This window comes from Pteropus medius, unplaced genomic scaffold (assembly GCF_902729225.1).
Source record: "Pteropus medius unplaced genomic scaffold, Ma_sr-lr_union100, whole genome shotgun sequence".
Lineage (NCBI taxonomy): Eukaryota > Metazoa > Chordata > Mammalia > Chiroptera > Pteropodidae > Pteropus > Pteropus medius.
In genome coordinates, this window is record NW_024354498.1 from 6233614 (window position 1) to 6254960 (window position 21347).

Sequence of the window (21347 nt, forward strand, 5' to 3'; positions counted from 1 at the left end):
CTTTGAGAGGTTTTAGGAAAGTCCGCAGCATTAACTACAACAGGCTGTTTATGTGGAAAAGCCACTGGAAGTGGCTTGGGTGGGCCTGTAAGTTGGGTGGGGCGGGGTCTCATGGAATCACCTGAGCAGGGAGACCAGTGTTAGCCATGCTGATGGAGCCTCAGACATTGCGGCCACCTGCGTCTCTTCGCTGGGCAAAGGGAGGGCTCAGCAAGGGAACAATGGCCTCTGCCAACACTTCTGTCTGGGAGAAAGGTGCCCCTCCAGCGCTCGCCCTGAAGCCAGACGATTGAGTTCCTCCTTGTATGTCCCTGGTGCCTTTTGATCTGCTGTCCCAGCGCTGGAGCTCAGCAGCTGAGTCCGTCATCAAGTAAGTCTATGCGTGGGCCCTTTAAGAGGCAAGTCTGGGACTTCCTCAGCCCTCGGTCTCACTCAGCCAAAATGTCTGCTTGTTTTCATAGCCAGAAGTTGTGGAGACTTTTCTTACTGGGTCTGAAACCCTGGGTTGGGGAGCCTGATGTGAGTCTTGGATCCCTTTCTAGATATCTTTCAGGTGAGATCTCTTTCCTGATTCTCAACTGCCACGTGTGGGTGTGAGACTAGCTAGCACATTCTGCATCTCCTCCCTTTCTGCCTGTCTCGAGGTGACCTCTTCTGCGTGTTCTTAGGTGTAAGACTTCTGTTTACCTAAACTTCAGGCGACTCCCAGTGATGGTTGTTCTGTAGTTTGGTTGTAATTTTTTATTTTTTAAGCCTATAACGCCTGGTCTTCCTAGGTGGTCTCGCATCCAAGTACTAACCAGGCCCAACCTTGCTTAGCTTCCGAGATCAGAAGAGATCAGGCACGTTCAGGGTGGCATGGCTGTAGACTTGTTTAGTTGTAATTTTGATGTGGTTGTGAGAAGAGGCCAGCACAGCATTACCTACTCTGCCATCTTGACTGGAAATCGAGTCCAGTCCACTCTCGCAGAGCAGGTACTAAAGAGTGAATTTGGAGTTGAAAGGCAATAAGTTGATCACAGGCATGCTCTGATAAATTCTGAGCTTCTATACTTTGTGAAAAGAACATGGCTCAGAATCATTGCTTCTTCAGACTGACTCAGACAATGTAGAGCAGACATGAGCCTTATGTGGAGTTTGGCGTAGCCCAGGTGAACTTTGAACTGACAGCCAACTTATAAACCTAGGAGTATTAATTAAATGTTCATCATAGCAAGTTGTTGAGATTTCGAAGGTATTTGTTATAAAGAAAAAATCTGACTAATATATTTTGTTTTCCTCTACTTCCCTCGCGCCCGTACCTAGGTTATAAGAGGACCTCAAACATATATATTTTTAATGAATCACTATTCAAACTTTGGGGCCATTTTCTAATTTTGTTGAAAGTTTAGCCCAGGTGTTGTTTAAGAAGCTACAGATTGAGTCATCCTTCCAGGTACACAGAAGAACAGGAACAACATCAGGAAGTATCTTACTGAATTTCAAATCTGTTATTTAAAAGGAAAAAAAAAACTTGAGAAAAACCTAAACCCGGGAATTGCTTTTTTAGCTTTTAAATCCATGTAGCTCATACAGCGTGGTGCCTTTATATGATGCGGCTAGGCCATTAGGTCTGGCTTCATCATCTAAATTGGTACCTTTTTGATGTTGCTTTGGGGGAACAAGGTAAAAACTAATCAAAAGAAGATTGCCTTGTATGGGAGCCAGCTATTGTTCAAAGGGTGAATTTATGGGCGAAGAAAGAAAACAGATAATCAAAACGTAGCCTCTACTTGTAGGTCTGCAACTATCATAACCAAATTTTATGTTCCAACCTTTTTGTTCTGTTCCGGGTCATGCCACACATCACACCCTCATGTATAACTGACTAATGGTGAAGAACTCTGTCCTTTCAATTATTATGTTAATATTATTTTCATTACACCAGAAAGAACCATCAGTAGGCATTAACACATTCTTCAGTCAATTGAAATTATTTTCTAAATATTTTATACTTAATATTTTATAAATAATTTTAAAGTGTCTTTAATATAATGATATGACTCCCTTTCAAGGATACCTGGTAAAATTTTTGGCATAGTATTTCAAACGTGATCATTGGTCTGGCCACACCTACTGGCCATTACTACTGGTGTACTGAAGAGTTTGGCCCATCTTCTCGTGATGCATATAGTAGAGCTGCCCCCTTATTTGTGACCGGAGTTATGTTCAAAGAGCTCGTTAGCACTTCTATATCTGTCCTGAAACCTTACACTTAAAATGAGCTGCTCTGTATCTGCTGTCACCTTGGACCTTGTTCTGCTGCTGTGTCTCCTGCTACTTCTTCTTCCAAGTCATCACCACTCTGCCGTACAGGGGTTTTGACTAAGTTTTTCATAGCAGGACTTTTTTCCCCGATGAAACACACTATTCGCCCTCCCTCTGTCAGTGGTATAGTCATTTATTTTCCTTCCAAGGATATTCATTAAAATATTTTCACAATAAAATTGTACATTGTTTGTATTATTTTAGGTCCATAACCTCTTCTTTCGATTTTGAAAGTTTCGGCTTTCTTTCCTCTGATACTCGTCTAAAGAATCTAAAATTGGTTTCCATTCTTTTTCTAACTTCTCTTTTTCTGAGCTGGAATAACTTTTGGTATATTTCTCTGAACAAGGCTTTCAAAGAGTTGAAATGATATGGTCACTAATAAATGAAGGCTACAAACAACGTAGACCTAGATGGAATTTTAGGCCATTTTCTCTAACTTTCTCCTTTTGCAGTTGAGGTTTAGAGAAATGAAGTGACCTGTACTAGGTTACATAGCTAGATGGTGGCAGATTTGGGACCAGGGCTTAATAACCCGTTCTTCTCTCCCAGCTCTCTTTTCCATTGTATTATGCCACAGAATGAGAAAATGCGAGAGCAGAGAGAGGTGTTACAGGTCACTCTATCTAACCATATCGTTTTAAAGACAGGAAAACCGATGCCAGGAAAATTCGGACATCTGGAATGACAAGTATTCTTGAAATTCCAGGGAACATCCCAGAAAAGGCCTGTTGTTCTTTTAAATTTCAAAATGAAAAGTATTTCAGCAAATCTCTGTCCAAAGATCTGACCTGGTGAGACAACTCACTGAGAGCATCTGTAGCTTACAGTTTCATGTTTGTTGGGAAGCTTGAGCCATCCTCATGAGTAGGCAGAAGGAGGAGGTATGCTAGGAAATCTCTCCTAACAGAAATATCATCCTACAGATCCTTTATGGGAGATTAATTTTTGAGGATACTGAAGGCTCCATTCCCTCTTTCAGAATTCCCAATTAAAATGCACATAATCCTTTCGAATTACTTTGAGTCATGTCAGATGTTATTAACTATTACTTCAAGGGTTTCCCCTGAGAGAAGGGGTCCCTCGATGTGCTTTTGTAGTAAAGAAGGGAAGCCAGGACAAGAGTTCCAATGAGATGTCTTTCTTCAAATTAAGCTTCCTAAACCACACTTGGGACCAAGTTAGATTTCAAAACTTGCTGCTTTACAGAGGCAGCAGTTCTTAGGAAATATAGCCCCACTGAATAGTTTTACCTGAATTATGCAAAATTTGGGTTGAATCCCTAGATTTCCTTCTCAATCTCATTTTGCAATTGCTAATGATCCCACATAGAGGCAAGGGACATATTGGAGATGAGGCTTAAATGAAATAATCTAAACACATTCTTAATTTTATTTGCAATCTACATATTTCATCAATGCTAAGATATACTTCCTCTCCCCATTTTAACATTTCTGAAATCGAGATGTTTCTAGTGGTTGGTGGTGTCTTACAATCATTGGCACCCAGGTGGTCATTGTCCTGTAGTTATTGCATGAATGGGCACAAGCTTGATCTTTGTTTTTGCTGCTGTCATTTCAATTGATTTATATCACCGTTAAATTTAACTAGTATTTAAAATATCTTCTATGGATTATTCTATAATTTGGTAAAGAAGTATTAAGATATTGTGACTGTAGAGTGGCTGCAAAACAAAGCATCAGGGTACATATTTAATTAGTGAAACAAATAGCTGTCATTCATGGAATGATGACAATTTCACATTTTCTTTTAGTGCAATGACCAAGTGCTTGAAGGGATTTAGAAAAGGAAGGTAGTCACGGGTAGATAAAATCTGCTACATTTTGTTATTCATATTTATGCAAAAAGCTTTGCCCTATACCTTACCAAGGAAGACTGTACGAACATCAGCATTTGCAGAATGGGTATTGACAGGTTGGAAGAAAATCTTGAGGATAATAGTGGAGCATTGTCTTAAGGAATGTTGTATTACCAGCACTCTCAATGGCACAGAGGACAAGAGGACGAGATCATATGTATACTATGGTATAACACAGATATAAAAACAAAACATAGACATGCAAATTCTGGATTGAAAATTGATTTAAAAGAATTGGACAATGAATTTGCAGTATCCCTAGAAATTAAATGAATGTATTTTTTAATATTTTCCTTTTGATGTATACATAGTAATGAACATGATTAAAATCTATGTTTAAGTCTAAAAACTTTTTTCAAAAATTATACTAAAAAATTTCTAAGTAATTAGGAAACATTGTCATAATTTAATTTGAAAAACTTTTTTCTTTCTTAGTGTTCCAAAAATGATGGCATATCTTATAATTAATGATGTAGAGGAGGAAAATTTTCCTTATACCTTTCTCGATTCTTCGGCTGGTCTAATAATGAAATTAACATTTGGGAGAATAACAGGAGAAGAATTTAATTACATACATATAGGGCCCCATAAGAATATGAGACTCACAGATAGTCATGCAACTGAGGCTTATATGCCATCCTGAGCTAAGGAGAAGGGGGTCGGGGTCTGGGATTTAAAAGGAAAGGAAGAAAATTCACAGGGAGTTAAGAAGAGCAAATATTTATAAACAAATGTTTGCCATGTCATCAAGAGACAGTGGGACGCAGAGAGGAATTTGGACAAGCAGGACTTGTCAGCTCTCCCCAGCCCACCACACTTAGCCCATACTCTGTAGTTATCTCTGGTGACAGCTCTTTTCCTAGACCAGGCCTAATGTCAAATTCTTTTAGGCAGTTAAGGGAGAATTAAAAGCTCTTCTAGAGTCTTTGGGTCTTGTCTTCAGCTCAAAATAGTTTGCATGCCAAAGTGGCACGTTATGGAGAGACTTGTTCTGAACCCCTTCAATGACAACTTAGATTCATTGGCAAAGCCTGGAAAAATCCAAGTTCTTTAAATGTCAAATTCTTTGCACTATGTCTATTAATAGAATGCACTCAGTGATTAGAGGAGAGTCGATGAGAAGAAACTAGTGGAGGAACAGTAATGGTTACAAAATCTGTCTAGGACGAGTTCTTAAGTAATAGCTATGTGTATTTGAGAAGGAAGCTATCCTGCAAGTCAATTTTTCAAGTTGCTTTGACATTTGCAACTCATAATTGATCGTTTTTTATCTGGTGTCTGAATTTCTGCTGGGAAATTATCAGAGGCACGCACTTGAATTATCTTGATTTGCTGGATGGGATAATTACATATGATGATTTTTAATCATACCTGTGAAGACTCTACAGGAGACCAAATATAGTTATAGAGTTAACCTTTTAATTAGTTTGGTCGTTATTAAGCAGAAGGTGATCAAGTAAATTGTGGAAGGCAAAGTCGTATTCACCTTCTCAGGCTTTACAATGCAGATGCAGCTGCTCCCCCAGGGATGATGGCTGCCCATGAGCTGAAGATTTGGGTTCTCTTACATTGAATTCTAGAGGTGCTGATCCAAGGAAGATGTTTTTAGCTTCTTACAAGTTTTTAAGCTTCTTGAGATTACATCAAGACAATCATGAAAGACCAGCCACTCAGGATTGATCTTGGCTTGAAGCTCAGATGCCTAGTACTAAAAGGTTCAAGTTTGGAAGTTCACTGGGATAGCTTTCTAGACCATTTATTTTCTCTTTGGCCACAGTTACGCCTAACTCGATGGTTTGTCTTCTCATCTTTGTATCCCCACTGCCTATGTCACAGTCTTGCAGAGTTCACACTAAATAAAAGCTCACAGATCGCTTTTTTAAAGGCCAAATTTTCCTTAAGTTTTGAATTATACTTTCTATATTTAGAGTACTAACTCTCCATTTTTTTCTGGAGAAAAAAACTGCCTGCATTTGACATCAGGATTTTAAATCTTTGTTAAAAAATCATGTTCATATTAAAGGGGAGCAGAATTTGTATGCCTCTTTGGTGTAAGGATTATCGTGACCTGGTTATTTTTAAGAAACTGCAGACACAGGAGAAGCTCTGGAATCTGAGTAAAAGTTGTCCTTTTATAAGAGACATTTACATTTATTTGGAAAATCTCCATTGTAAGGGTATCTCCCTCTCGGTACCAGGTAGAGAATGACAAGCAAGTGTTTAGAAACTCTCATCAGTGGAGAAGGCAAGGACTTATAACTGCATAACAACTTTATTCTTGTTTACTGTGCTTTTTCTGATAGTCTCCCATAATTCACGCCTCCCCCCCCACACACACCTTAACCCCTATATCTTCTTTCATCTTTAGCTGGAGATGGTATTTAAGCTGGTGGCTTGGGCATTTTGGGGAGTGACTCATTTTTTTTAGGTATCTCTCGTATATACAAGAGATATACATGTTATTAAACTTCTGTTTGTTTTTCTCTTATTGATATGTCTTTGATTACAGGGGGGTCTTGGCCAAGAACCTAGAGGGAAAATTGTTTTTCCTCCCCTACAACAGAAATAAAGGGGAATCAAATTACTTTAATTGGTCATTTTTGCTTTTCCCTGTCCCAAGCCCATTTTAACTAGTAACTGGGCTCCTACAAAGCCAAGGCTGAGAACCTCAGAATACAGGTATTCGAGAAAAATAAAAGTCATCATTGACATGAGTTAAAGTCAAAAGAGAAAGAAAATTAATATTAAAGACTCATGAGCATACCTCTAAAGACAAACTTCATCTTAGATAACCAAATGTCACATCAACTCTTTAGAAATATTTGGAAGTTTGCTACCAAAAATAGATAATTTTTTTATAAAGTAAAGAGTTAGATAACACAAGATTATATTCACAGACCATTAAGATTCTCTAGTGCAATAAACTGAGCAAGCTGAGGTTGATGTTTGTTGACCTAAGAACATCCAAAACTAGAGAATTTTTATAAAATATATTTGATTTTATTTGAGCCAAACTGATAATTGCTGGGAAGCAAGGTCTAAAATGCTCCAGAGAATGACAGTTTGCAGTTTCTTTTATACATTTGGAATTAAGGAGAGAAAGAACTAAGGAAGATTACTTGAAAGCGAGAGAAAGCAAGGTGGGACTGGACTACAGGATGGTTAACATGACTGTGTGATCTCTGGAAGGTACACCTTCGAGGGATCTGGAAAGGAGGATTACTTCTGGCATTTCAAAGGTGTTTTAATCTAGATGCACAAGAACAATGGAAAGGGCTGGCTTAAAGACCTTTCACTTAAAGAAGTTACTGGCCTGGGGTGTGACTACCCACCATGATCTGCCCAGGTAGGAATTTGTGATCAGATCGCCCTGTGAGGTTACTTTCAGTTAGATTTATGACAGCGCCCCTTTTCATCCACACGTGGGAAAGTTTTTCTTTCAACTGCAAGTATACTTTATTAAGTCAAAGAAATGTTTTATATTGAATATCAAGGAAAGTTGAACATTTAATTGAACCGATGTAAACAGGATAGGAGATACTCATAGTGTGGGGAAAAGAAGAACACACTACTGCCTACTGTTCCTTTGGAAATTTTTAAGTAGACTGAGAAAGGCGTGCTACTTTGAGATTACATTTTAGAATTTTTACGTACCTGAGGTCATACCAAGTCTAAAATTACTTAAGGATTTATTTATTCTATAAAATCTGAATCTTCCTTTTTTAATGATACCAAGAAAGAGTAATACTGACATATTTAAAATAAGAGATCTCAAGAGCTAAAAGCTATTTTTTCTTGATGAGTTTTATTAATGTGAAATTTAAGAACACTTCTAGGATGTCAGTTTGCTTTTTCCTTGGCTCCAAGGACTCCAGTTCAGTGGTTTTCAACTGTGGTTGGTTTAGAACCCCAGAGGATACTTGACAATGTATGAAGACATTTTTGTTTGTCTCAACTGTGAGGGTTAGGAGAGAGTTGCTACCGACATCTAGTGAGGCCAGCAATGCTAGCTAACATTACACAGTGCACAGGACAGCCCCCCACAAGAAAGAATTATCTAGCTCAAAATGTCCATAGTGACAAGGTCGAGAAACCCTGTCCTAGATGATGCTATGAGGGAGAATTTTCATTAATAACTAATTTAGTCAAGTATTTGAAATCTGCGTTGGGTTTTATATATATTATTGCATTTAATCCTCATGACACTCCTATAAAGTGGATATAATTATTACCATTTCACAGATGAGGAGATTGAGGCAGGGAAGTTTCAAGTAATTTACCCCAGATCAGAGTTACTACAGGTAGGTTGACTGTAGATCTCAAGCTCAAATCACCAAGTTTTATTGAAGTTTTGACAGAATGGCTAGCTTCATCTTATGCAATATGATCTTACACAGGTGAATTTCATCTAGAAGGACAAGAACTAATGCTCTGTGAAATTTCAGTGAGATAGTTTAAATTTCAAGAAAGCTACAGTAATCCAAAGAATCAATGGTTGTTTTGGTCATGTTTTACAGGTTTGTAATAGGAAAAGCCTGCTCCTTATCTACATTCCCCTCTGAACCACAAGCTCCTTGATGTCAGGAGATTTATCTTATTCATTGTTTGATCTCCTGGACCTTAAACATTGCTTGATACATAGTAGATGCATAATAAATATTTGTTGAGTAAGTGAAGGAAGAAATGAATGAGAAAATAAATGAATAAAAAATAATAAATTATCCCTGAGCTATTTTCATTCCCTTAATTTATACTGTAGTGTTGCTAGCCATCAAAGTCTTTGAAAATGTATTCCAAATCTTGTTTTTTCATAATTCTCTCTACGACACAAATGAGAAAGATGTACACTTTCCTCATACACACATGCACGCATGTTCGTCCACACTGATGAAGAACATGGGTAATTCATTCTATTTGGGAGAAAATCAATCGAGTGTTTGTTTGCACTGTGAACATCGCCAGGAACAAGATTGTTGCTGTGCATTTACTGATGAAATGTTTAAGGGGCAGATGTGGGTTATTTGAGCCTGTGCTTCCAGATCACAGAAATCTGTAGTCGCTTTAGAGATAGCAACTCTATTTTGTTTCTGTTTGTTTTAATCTCACACCTGAGCTTTATTTGCTCCAATATCATTTTAATATTGTTCCCTTGCCAAGGTCAGCAGTGAAAATCTCTTGGTGTTGGGATCAAAGGTTAATCACAGTCACAGCTTTCATTCGAGTGGATGCAAGCATGGCTACTGTTGACTCTGCAGGCATCTGCTGTAGAGCGAAAAGCACCGATCTGGGCATTGGGGGTGTATATTAACTATTAATTTCTGCCTAACAAATTACCTGGAAACTCAGCAGCTTAATAAAACAAATTTTTATTACTTCATAATTTTGTGAGTTAGGAATATAGACATGGCTTACTTGGGTATCCCATTTCAGAATCTCTAATAGGGTCAGAAACAAAATACAGGCTGAGACTGCAGTCATCTTAAGGCTTGATGGCTTCTAAATTCAGTCACATGGTTTTTGGTAGGATTCAGTTCTTCATGGGCTGTGGGACTGAGGGCCTCAGTTTCTCCATGGCTGTTGACCAGAGGCTGCCCTTAGCTTCTTGCCAAGTGGGCCTCTCCACAGGGCAGCTCACAACATGACAATTCGCTTCATCAAAGCAAGCAAGCAAGCAAGCTAAAAGAGCCAGAGAAAGAGTGCAAGCAAGATGGAAGTCACAGTACTTTATAATCTAATCACCAAAGTGACATTACATCTCTTTTGCCATATTCTATTTTTTAGGAGCAAGTCAGTAGGTCTAGCCCTTGCTCGAGGAGAGGGGATCACACAAGGGCATGAATACCAGGAGGTGAGGATCATTGGGAGCCATTTTAGAATCTGCCATCACAAGAGACTTAGATTTCAATCAAGTGACAGTAATTAGCAGTGTGACACTGGCTACGTTATTTTGGTATTTGGCCCTCAGCTTTCTCATTTGCAAAATGAGTGGGTTGAACTGCGTTGCCATTGTTGTTCATAAGATGTTAATACGTGTATCCTACTTCTGAGAATGACTTGTTAGAGGTAACTAAAGGGCATTAGATATTCTTTATTGTCTTGGTTAGGCTTTTGGCTTCAAGGAGTAGGGTCTTCCTCAAGTTACTGCAAGGAAAGCTGTCTTCTGTAATTAGGACCCAGGTGGTTTATACTGAAATGGGAGGTGACTGGTGAATCTGGGAATCCTCTCCTTTTAGGTTCTCTGAGAAACCTTTGTCATGGCATTTGTGCATTGCTCTGAGAGTCTACTCCATTCTCTCCCGTTTTCCGTCTTCCCCTCAACACATGTCTTTTACTTACTCAGTTTCTGCTTTCTCACTATTTTAATTTGCCATGGTCCCTCATGACCTGAATTCTACTTTCTGACATTTCCTCTATGCATCTTTTCAATGACTGATGCATACCGTATCTCCCCATGTAAATTCAAGAGAATACAATCTTATGGTTCCAGATCATCTTCTCATGACAAGCTTCCTGGAGTGTGTGGAAGGTCAAGACAGGTTCACCATAAGTGATTGTGCACTGATATTTTGGTGTTTCCAGCACCTCATGTGTGGAAGCACAAGTCCAAGGATTACCTCTGGTGGGTCCAAAGTGCTTCCACTTGCATCTTAGCCTTTCCTTTTTTTTTTTTAATTGATAAAAGAAAAATTGGTGCACAATGAGATAAAAATCTAGGGAGAAGTACAAATACATTATCTGTGTCCTGGAATCTATAATAAGATAGGAATCTGAAAAACAAGAAAAATTAACTCAAATATCTTGAGTGATTTGTTCTATTGATGAATTGTGGAAACTATGACATTCTGAACCCACACCCTGTCACCAAGTATACTGAGCAGAGAATTATCTGAACTGTATTCTGTGAGATTTCTATTGATTTCAGTAATTAAGACTTTCAATCGATTTCAATCTTTCCAATTGATTTCAGCCAAATTGAAACATTTGCCAAGTCCCTGTTGACTACCCAGCTTAGAGTAGAAGTCACAGCAGAAAATTCAGATCACTGAGAACATATTTACTCTGCAGTAAGAATGGAGAGTGCCTCACACACACAAAAGTCTCCTCTCCAAATAGGAATCAACATGTTTTTACATTTCCCTACTTTTGTTGAAAATACAAGTCTATCCTACAATGTGATTTCATGAACGTGTTACCCTTGTAATTAAATGAAGATTCATTAATCCTTTTTTCATCTTTGCTTATTGATATACAGTTTTTTAAATCCCTTCAGGCTTCATTTCTTCCAGAAAATCTTTTGCAACTTGATTCCTTAGTTGGACTTATAATCAATTATATGCTTCTGGAGCCAAGGAAAGCTAAGTGACCTGCCAACATCACACAGCTAGTTAGCGGCAGAGCTGCAATTGGAGTCCATGTTTTCTCATTCCAGATTTAAAGAACTTTATACCTTAATTAATCAATTAATAAGGTATCATTGAGCATCTTTTCAGTTTGGGGGTAGGACTTGTTATAAAGTTATAAGATTTGAGATATGGCAAGGGAAATAAGAAATTATTATTATTATTATTTTTACAAAATGTTCTACTTTTAGCCCTCAAATCCATGGGACTTCGATTTCACAGCAACATCTCCCACTGTCACAGTTATGGGCATCCACTGATCAAATGTCCAAATTTCTACTACAGTTATTCAATCACATCCAATTATATCCTCCTGCTATTTAAGCTAGTCCACCATTTCCTACTGCTTCCAATCCATCCTCTTCTCAAGACAGCCCAGACCAGCCAGATATACCATGGCCTATCTCCTTTGCACCTTTGTTTATGCTATTAATCTCCTCCTTTCCACCTGCCCAAGATATCTGTGAACCATCTCAGGATCCTTTATTCCTTGTAGTATTTACCATTTACTGTAGCCTGCTAACCTTCTTTTGCTTGGCATGCCCATAACAGGCAGAATGTTCCTTTTATTTTTACCTTATACTGTTCTCTAATGGTATATGGATATAAGCCCTGTCTCTAACTAGACAAGAGGCTCCTTGATGACAACGATGATGATACTAGCTTCTTTTGTGACCCTCACAACTCCTGGTATAAAAAGATGAATTTGATAATAATTAGAGGATTCCTATAAAGTTTATATTAAGATCACAGAACAGCAGACATGACAGGATAAACTTGCCCTGTGGTACAAGACAGACTAACTGGGAAACTGGGCTTATGAAACATTATTAATATGTTCACTCATTCATGTATTTATTCACTCATCCTTACACTTATTCATTCACCTCCTGTTATATTCTAGGAACTGGCCTAACCCTATGGATAAAGAGTATGAAAGACTTGATAATAAGGTTATTACCCTCTTGATGCTTGCAATGGCACAAAATAAAAGTCCATGTAATTTTGGATACATAATATTTCTACATATAATTTTTTTCTTTTTAATTCCCATTTTTCTTCAGCCTATTCAATCAAATAGGCAACTGTATGTTCATTTATTTGATGGATGTATATGGTAAGGGTTGAAAAATACAAGTAGCCTACATACTTTTCTGACTTTAAGTCTCTAAAAGCCTAAGCCCTTAAAGTTTCTCTGATATCCTGAGGATATTCTAGAAGGTTATCACAGAAGGTAAGGAGCAGTTACTTTGCATTTTTGGTTATATTCATAAACTCTTCTCACCCCCTGCCTCCAAATCAGTATTTTGCCCCGAGACACAAGAAGCCCAATCCATTGTGAAGAAAGTGAGGAAGTACAGAGTCTCAGTAATCTATTAGCCTGTTGGAATGGGAATTTGGACTCAGAAATTAAACTGAAGTATAGAATAAGTAAATAAATAAAGAAGTGATGGTTTATGTGCCTTTGAGACTAGAGACCGAAGTAAGTGTATGTCTGCTTTGTACTTTACTCTCACATTCCCATCCGACGACACATTCCCTTTGGGCAGTCAGTGGTTAATTTCAATTCTCCCACTTGATAGCTTAACAATGAAGAGCAGAAATAAGTTTTATTAAAAACTTTAAAAAGCCTCTCACCGACATTGTGTAACAGGCGACACTATACTCCAATGTCCCACAACGCCCTCAAATGAAACTTCATTCAAATATCACTTGAAAACCCATTACTAAAACAACTAAGACTATGAATCCAAATAATTTAAAATTCTACTGAAAGCAAATCATATTATAAAAGTAGACTTACTCGTATCAAAGTAAGTAGTGATGACCAGTCTAGGGAGGAGCCCTTAATTAGTTGACATGTTCCTTTCGTGGCTTTGGGGGATGTTCTAGGGGCTACTATGATACAGGTTTGCTGTTTTTACTCCTACAAGATCCTCAACCTTTGGGTATTTTTGGAAAAAAAAAAGTTTAGCCCACCTAAAGTCATCAGTGGACGACATCCATGTTTGTCTCCCTTGTCCCTATGCAATATCTCACATATAAGAGGACTCACTTAGCATGCCCTTGCCAGAGTCACCAGAATTGAGACCTCCTGTGCACAGATGGCTATTCCATTTGGAAAGCCTAGGATGTGGATGTGATTCCCATGGCAGACAGTTTATTTTTTATTTTTTGTACCCCAGCCAATCATAAAAGTACTATGTTCTCCAGTCAGACGTCCCAAGGTGAAAAGAGCTACAGGTCAGCTTTGAGAAGTCAAAGGAGAACAGATTTAACAAATAGAGGAAGATTTGTTCCTAGCTAATTAATATTTCATCATTAGACTATGTTATTTTGCACAAATACCTGAGCTTATCAATTATGTATAGAAACTGCTTTGCTTAGAATCACATTTGCTCTGAAGGAAGGATTTACATAGTAAACGAGTGAACACTCTAATACAAACAGAATTAGCTGCCTTACTGATGAAATAAAATTTACATTTTAAAAAAGGTATTTTGAAATTTCATGATGCATGTGGACTTTATCTTGCCTTTAGCTTTTCTTCTATAGAAAATAAAACTTATTCATAGTCTCCTGTCGATACTATGGTTTAGTGTCTAAATGTGAGTATTATTGTAATTTATAAGTCATAATCCCCTTATCGGCATACTACTCCTTCTAAAAAGGCTTCTTGCTACTCTAATAAGATTTTGTTCCTACCTCTTCCACCTACTGTCCCACCCCCAAATCAGAGTATGTGTTTTTGCATTAATGTAACATAAGGGAAAGTGTAGCCAAGGATATCTAAGAAAACTGAATCAAGTTTTGAACATTCTTTTTGCTCCTATTTGGACCTAAGACAACAGAGACTATTTCTTAAATTACGCAATGTCGATTAAAGAAGGAGAGCATACTGACTCAGGCCAGACTATGGAAACACACATACAGACACGCAGCCCCCACTCCATCCCCCACATACACACACGTAAACCTGGATGACCATCACATCATCCTGCTACAAACCAGACTTTCTGGCCAGGATGCTTGAGTAGGTTGCCATTTTCTCTTAGATTTGGTTTCTCAATATTGTGGTAACAGCTCACAAGCATGGTTTATAATGTAATTTTCTCCAAATTTGGATTGGTGAAACCAAGTGACCAGAAAAATATGAGATAATTTGGGGGGGCTATAATCCAATATTGGAATGTTAATGGCATTTAAGAGCTTCTAATCCTTCTAAATGAATTCATGACATATCAGAGCTGATAACACTATCTTGAAAAGATCCCAAGAACCAGATCTCTGGGCAATGGTTTACAAACTAGCCAGCATCTGTTCAGGATATTTTCCATCTCAACTTAGGAAACAAATAATTGTTATTTTGCGGGGGAATGATAACACAAACATTCTGAGTGTTGTATATTTTTAAGGGGCTAATTCCTGATTAGTTGTATTTTAGTTTTCAAATATGTCTACTGTAATCTTTGCTGTTTTTTTTAAATATGAAGTATAATATACTTTCAATAAAGTACACTATTGTACAACTTGATGAATTTTTGTGACCGAGGGCAAGGTATAGAACATTTCTAGCACCATGGAAGGCTGCCTTATCCCTTCCCAGTCAATACCCTCTCCCCAGTGATAACCAGTAGTCAGACAGCATTAATGAGCTTTACCTATGCATGAAATTCATATAAAGGAAATTATGTATTACGTACTATTTTGAGTCTGGCTTCTTTCATTCATCATTAAGTCTGTGAGAACCATCTGTGTCATCACATGTTGTATAGTTCATTCACTTTTTATTGTTGTGTAGTATTCTATTATATGAATAGGCCACCATTTATATATCTTTCTCCTATTGACAGGCGTTAGAGTTGTTTCCAGTTTGTACTTTTATAAATAAGGCTACTATCAATAAATTTGCTCATGTCTTTGGAACACATATGCACTTATTTTTCTTGGTTCTATACCTAGGAGTTGAATCACTAGCTCATATAGTAGATACATGTTTAGCTTAAATAGATACTGTCAATATTTCAAAGTGGCTTTACCAATTTACACTCCCACCAATAATATATATGAAAGTTCAATTACTCCACATCCTTGCCACCACTTTGGAGCAATCTTATCGATTCTGGCCGTTTTACTTAGTGTATAGTAATATCTCACTGTGGTTTAAGTTCGCTCTTTCCTGAAAATTAAAGAAATTGTGCATCTAATAGACCATTTGAATGTTCTCTTTGTAAAATGTCCATTCAAATTTTTTGCCCTTTTCTAAATTGAGTCATTTGTCTTTTTATCTTGATTTATCGGAGTTCTTTATGTATTCTGAATATGAGTCATTTTTTGTATATATAAATTTTTTTTCTCTGCGTGTTCCTTTTCAGGATCTTAAACATGTCTTTTTCTAGACAGAAGTTCTTAGTTTTACTGAAGTTCAATATATCAATCTTTTCTTTTGTGGTTAGTGCTTTTTGTACCATTTTAATGAAAAATTTGTATCTTTTCTAGTTATACTCACAAAATAAAAGAATTGAAAGAAATAAAAATAAAAGCATAAATATACAGGATTTGAATCCAGCATTCTTATTGATGTGGACAATCAGAAAACTTGGAAGTGCTATGAAACTCACTAAAATGGCTGAAATTTAAAAGACTTAAGAACAAAAAATGTTGGTGAGGATGAAGATCAACTAGGAGTCTCATGACTGGTGGGAGTGTAAAATAGTATAGTCACTTTGGAAATCCATTTGTTAGTTTCTTATAAAGTTAAACATTCAGCCACAGTATTATCCCAAATTTCTCCTTCTAGATTACTTTAGAGAAATGAAAACATGTCCACAATAAGCCTTCTTTAGGAATGTTTATAACAGCTTTATAATAGCTCCAAATTAGAAATAAGTCGATATCCATCAACAGTCCAGATGAGCACATTGTGGTAAATTCATTCAATAGTATAGTATTCAGCAATAAATAATAATAATAATAATAATAATAATAATAATCTGCTGATATAAGCAGTAACATGGATGAGTCCCACAAACATTATAATGAGTGAAAGATATCGGACACAAACAGCACATATTGCATTGCATCATTTCATTTATATGAAGTCATAGAACTTGCAAATTATTATAGAGTCATAGAAATCAAAACGAGCTGACAACTTCCAGTTCTAGCAAATATTTTTCTTGCAGGGAAAACGCTACAGAGGATATGAACAGTGCAGTGAGAAAAATTGTATTGTCTGAAACATAAACCCAAATCCTACTGGCAGACAGCTTCGGTTTCTAATTGGGAATATCAGGATGGCAACTGTTATTATTAGCAGCTCAGAAAACATAAAAAAGTGTGTCTGTGTCAGACACTTTATTCTCTAGCACAGAAGGACATTTGGAAGCTTATGGCTCATAGAAAACCAGTCAGTGTGGCTACTGGGGAGAAAAAGGTATGGGCAAGAGGTGACACTCAAGAGAATAAAAGGGCTGAAGAGGAGGCAGAGCTCAAGATGGAAGAAGGAGGGTCCCCTCTACTGTACAGGGAGAGACAAGTTACGAAGGGCTTCCAAAGCCACAATGTGTATTCTGAAAACAGTTCTAAGCAATCTTGTGCATTCTCCCTTAACACTTAGCTACAATCAATGCTATGACAGATTAATCTGTACTTTCTTACTGATCATTGTCAATGTGCCCTATTGTGTGACCTTCAAATTTTTTCATTCTGGGTTTCAGCTTCCATTGATGCTAGTTTTTATTCCTTAATCTACTTTAATTAGATCATAGGCCTTGGCACATCATCTTTTGGTTTATTTTAGATAAAACTACAGATGGAATTATTTCCGTGTTATGAAGAAATGGAGACTGAGGAAAGAAAAACTTGGTATCTCTGTTTTCCACTGCAATATGGCAAGATCTTTTACAAGGCCTAAAGCTGACTGTTAGCATCTTTGAGATATTTTGTCTTTCCCTATGAGGTCTACATGCAGAGAGGTGGGCTTTGAGACTTAATCATCCAGGAGGTGAAACTCAAAAATATCAGCTTAAGCATAAGAAAACTAAGAAAGAGTAAAGCACCCCTAACGGCCAGAAGTTGGCCTAGAACAACAGCTGATCTTTGGTGTTGCGAAGAGCCAGCCTGGCACTCACAGCTGGGCCATAGTGCTCTCCTGTTGGATATAAGCAATCTCACGAAACCCCAACATCTAATAAGCCCACTCTGAGACCATGACGGATCGAGAGAAAAAGACTACCCTGTAATTGTGTCTAAACACAGACAAAAACATGAACATTTCTCAAACCACAAAAATGACAAACATCCCATTGTTATGGCTAATATAAGTGCCTGCTGCTACTTTACCAATTATAGCTTAGACTTCATGCTAGTCTTCCCTACTTTAGGTAAGATTTATCAAGATACCCAGTCGTAGAATTATCTCCATTTCTTGACAGCATCTAATCCAGAATAAAGTCCTTCTTTCTGACCTGTCCCCCAAATCACCTACTACAAGTTCAAATACTATAATAAGTCCTTTCTAACACCCTCTTATTGAGATGTTCTACGGTTCCCTATCATGTACATTCATCCTCATTGTAATAAGTCAGTAAAGCCAACTTTGATTATAATTGTGTTCCTGGTGGTCTTTAGTTATAATTTTATAACAAAATTATAAACCAAATAAAAATCACACCTTGCATATATGATCTGCATATGGGTCAGTTCTAAAAATTATTTCAGTGCCATTTAGAGACTTCTTGCATCTCAATCATTTTTAGCCTAATCTCTTTGCTACTAGAAGCGGAGACAAACAAATCAAATTTGCCTTCCTCATACAGAAAGCTTGTATATATTATGCTTCTGTTCTAGATAAAGATGCCCAGGGGAGAAGTGTGAGGTACCGATCTTTACTGAGTCCGAGAGCATAGACCTCCTTGTCAGAAGGTGAGGCTCACGGAAGCTGGAGAAGGACAAGTAGACCACCCCTGGGGTGATTGCCATAATGGAAAAAAGCAGATGAGAAAGGCAAAATGAGATCGAGCCCTGGAACCCCTCCCTAGAATTGACACTGGGAGAAAAATGCTACCGATGCCTGAACCTTTGCCTGAGCCCAGACACAACACAGCCCAATTTCCTATAAAGAGTCTTCACGAACAGCTATGTTCCCAAGGCTCTGGGTAGTTTTGCCAAGACATTGTCCTTTTGTCAGGGCATTCACACTTAAAACAACTTAGTGGTAGTTTAAAATCAGGTTGTGGAGTCAGAAATACCTGGATTTAAATCCTAGCTCCGTCACTTACAAGTTGATCTTGGGAAAGTTCCTCAACATTTTGTGTTTGAGTTTCTTCTACTGAATAATGGAGAGAATAACTACGTACTTTGTAAAGTTTTGTGTATTTAAAGGGCTGCCTAGTGTTTGGCAGATGGTAAGGTTCCGATAAATGGATATCATTTTTTTATATTATTAGTCTATATTTGGAAACAATGATATTACCTATTCCTAATATTTGATTTTTTTTTTGCCAAATATTTAGAAGAGTTTTACATAGTTGTCATATATACTTATGTAGTTACATGTGTACATATACAGTCAAATACATATGTGTCCATATCTAGCCACAGATAAACACTTGCACACATGGGGTTTTTCATGGATACTGTACTTAGATAAACATTATCAAATTACAGGGCCCAGGTTAGCTCAGAAATGAATAAAAACCTGTGAAGTGGTAAAAGTGACTTTGGAAATTTCCAAATTTGCTGATAATAAATTTTATTTGGATTTTCCCAAGCTATTTCCCTAAGCTTAAGTACTTTCCTTCCTTAAAGAATTTGACAACCCCTCCTGTCATTTTAAATTTCACAGAATTTCTTAGACCAGAAGTAATCATGATGGCCAATACCAGCCTTCCCCACAGTGCTCTGGCCATAGAGACACCAAAGAACCACAGTGAATAATTTTTTAACTATTGTTAATTATTGCCTCCTAAAAGCGGACTTTTTAAGAAGTCTCAATAGACCATAACTTTCTAGTCCAAACGGTGATAATATTTTTTATTGCAAATAGCTTAGAATGACTATTGATTAGATTATTTGCTTTTTCAAAGAGGGCATCAAAAAAACCAAGGTGAAGTGTGATGGACGATGTCAGCATGGAAAAAGACGGTGACTCTAACCAATTAAGGTTGAAATAAATTGCATGTGAGAATCTGACAAAAGTATGACTAGATGAATCATTGCTAGGGGCCCTGCCAGGGCCTTGGAAGGAGCCATTGAAAGTATGGGACCCAGAAGCTTAAGTTTCATTAGTAATGCCACCTTTGCCCTCCGACTCCGAGGCATCGAGAGAGTTTCAATTGCAGTTGTCATTTGTTGATCCAAAGGAATGGCTCTCTAGTGATTCAGGTTGGTGGGAGAACAGGGTTAGGATTCTCTTCCCAGGACATAGGTATGGTCAGTGTCTGTCTTATTAGCACTGACTCCCCAGGGCAGCATAATGCCTATCACAGAAGGGGAGCTCGGTAATCTTGTGAGGCATGAAGAAGAAAAAACTATGGATTCCACTCCTAGGATGACAGGGTTGGTGAACTCCAGTGACTTATTGAATGAGGAATAAATGATACTAAAAGTATGCACTGCACAATTATTGAAAACGCTTTTCTTATATATAAGAAGTTGGCAAACTACAGCTTGTGAGCTCATGGGTCAAATCTAGCCTGCTGCTTGTTTTTGTAAGTAAAGTTTTATTGGAATATAGCCGTCTTCATCTGCTCACTATTGTCTAGACTGTTTTCCTGCAACAACAGCATAGATGAGTAGTTACGACAGACCACACAGTCCGTAAAGCCTAAGATGTTTAGTATGTGGCCTATTGTAAGAAGTTTGTTGACTCTTTATGTATATGACCATATTTTTATTTTGAGTTTCATTTCATTACTGTGAGAGAAGTCAGTCAGGTATTATCTTCACTTGACAGATGACAAAATCTGAGACTCAGGGAGGTTAATGTCTTTACCTCACTAGTTGTAGAGCTGAAGCTGAACCTAAGTGCTGGGACTAATTCGGGTGCACCACAAATGAAGGCTGTTACACTACTTGTAAATGAGCCATGTTATGAAGATTTAGACATGGAAAGCGTCTCTCAGATGAGCTCAATAAATGAAGCAAGCAAGCCTCTATGTCTCCACTAAGACTTCTGGGCAAGTATGGTAGAAGCTCCATACATACCTCAGGCCTTACTACTTAGTCTCCTTCAGCTAACTTCCAACTGCCAGTGTCTACATTTCTTGAAGTGCAAGGTGACTCTGCTCATGTATAGGAGAGGCTGGAATTTCCAGGAAAGAACATCTTCCAGGAGCAGCCAATGACTTAATATTTAGTGTATAAAATACCACAACTCCCTTTCACCTTTGGTTAAATAACCTGAGGCATGGGTTTTGCACCCATTCCCAGAGATCTCTGTAGGATTAATCTTTAGTTGCCTACAGTGGAAGCTGCCTTGATAATGCATTTTTGATTGGCTGCCTTCTCTTCCTTTTTACATTTCCCCACTCCCCTACCAGTGTTATCTGCATCTCCCAAATAAACTACTACTTGCTCTCATATCCTTCTCTAAGATTCTGCTCCTAGGGAAACCCAGGCAAAGACAGGTTTGGATAAATGATCCACTCTTGGAGAAAAGCAAATATTTGGCCTCATGCTGATAGCTGGCCTTGCTTTTTCAGAAGGGGACGATCAGTCACTAGGATGGGGTTAATCTCTTGTGGTTCATTCTATTA

The 21347-nt window shown here is 37.7% G+C and overlaps 1 pseudogene; it reads right to left on the reverse strand.

The window, feature by feature from the left end:
* Positions 1 to 751: 751 nt before the first annotated feature.
* On the reverse strand, positions 752 to 870 carry LOC120594374 (uncharacterized; annotated as a pseudogene).
* Between the last annotated feature and the right edge of the window lie 20477 nt (positions 871 to 21347).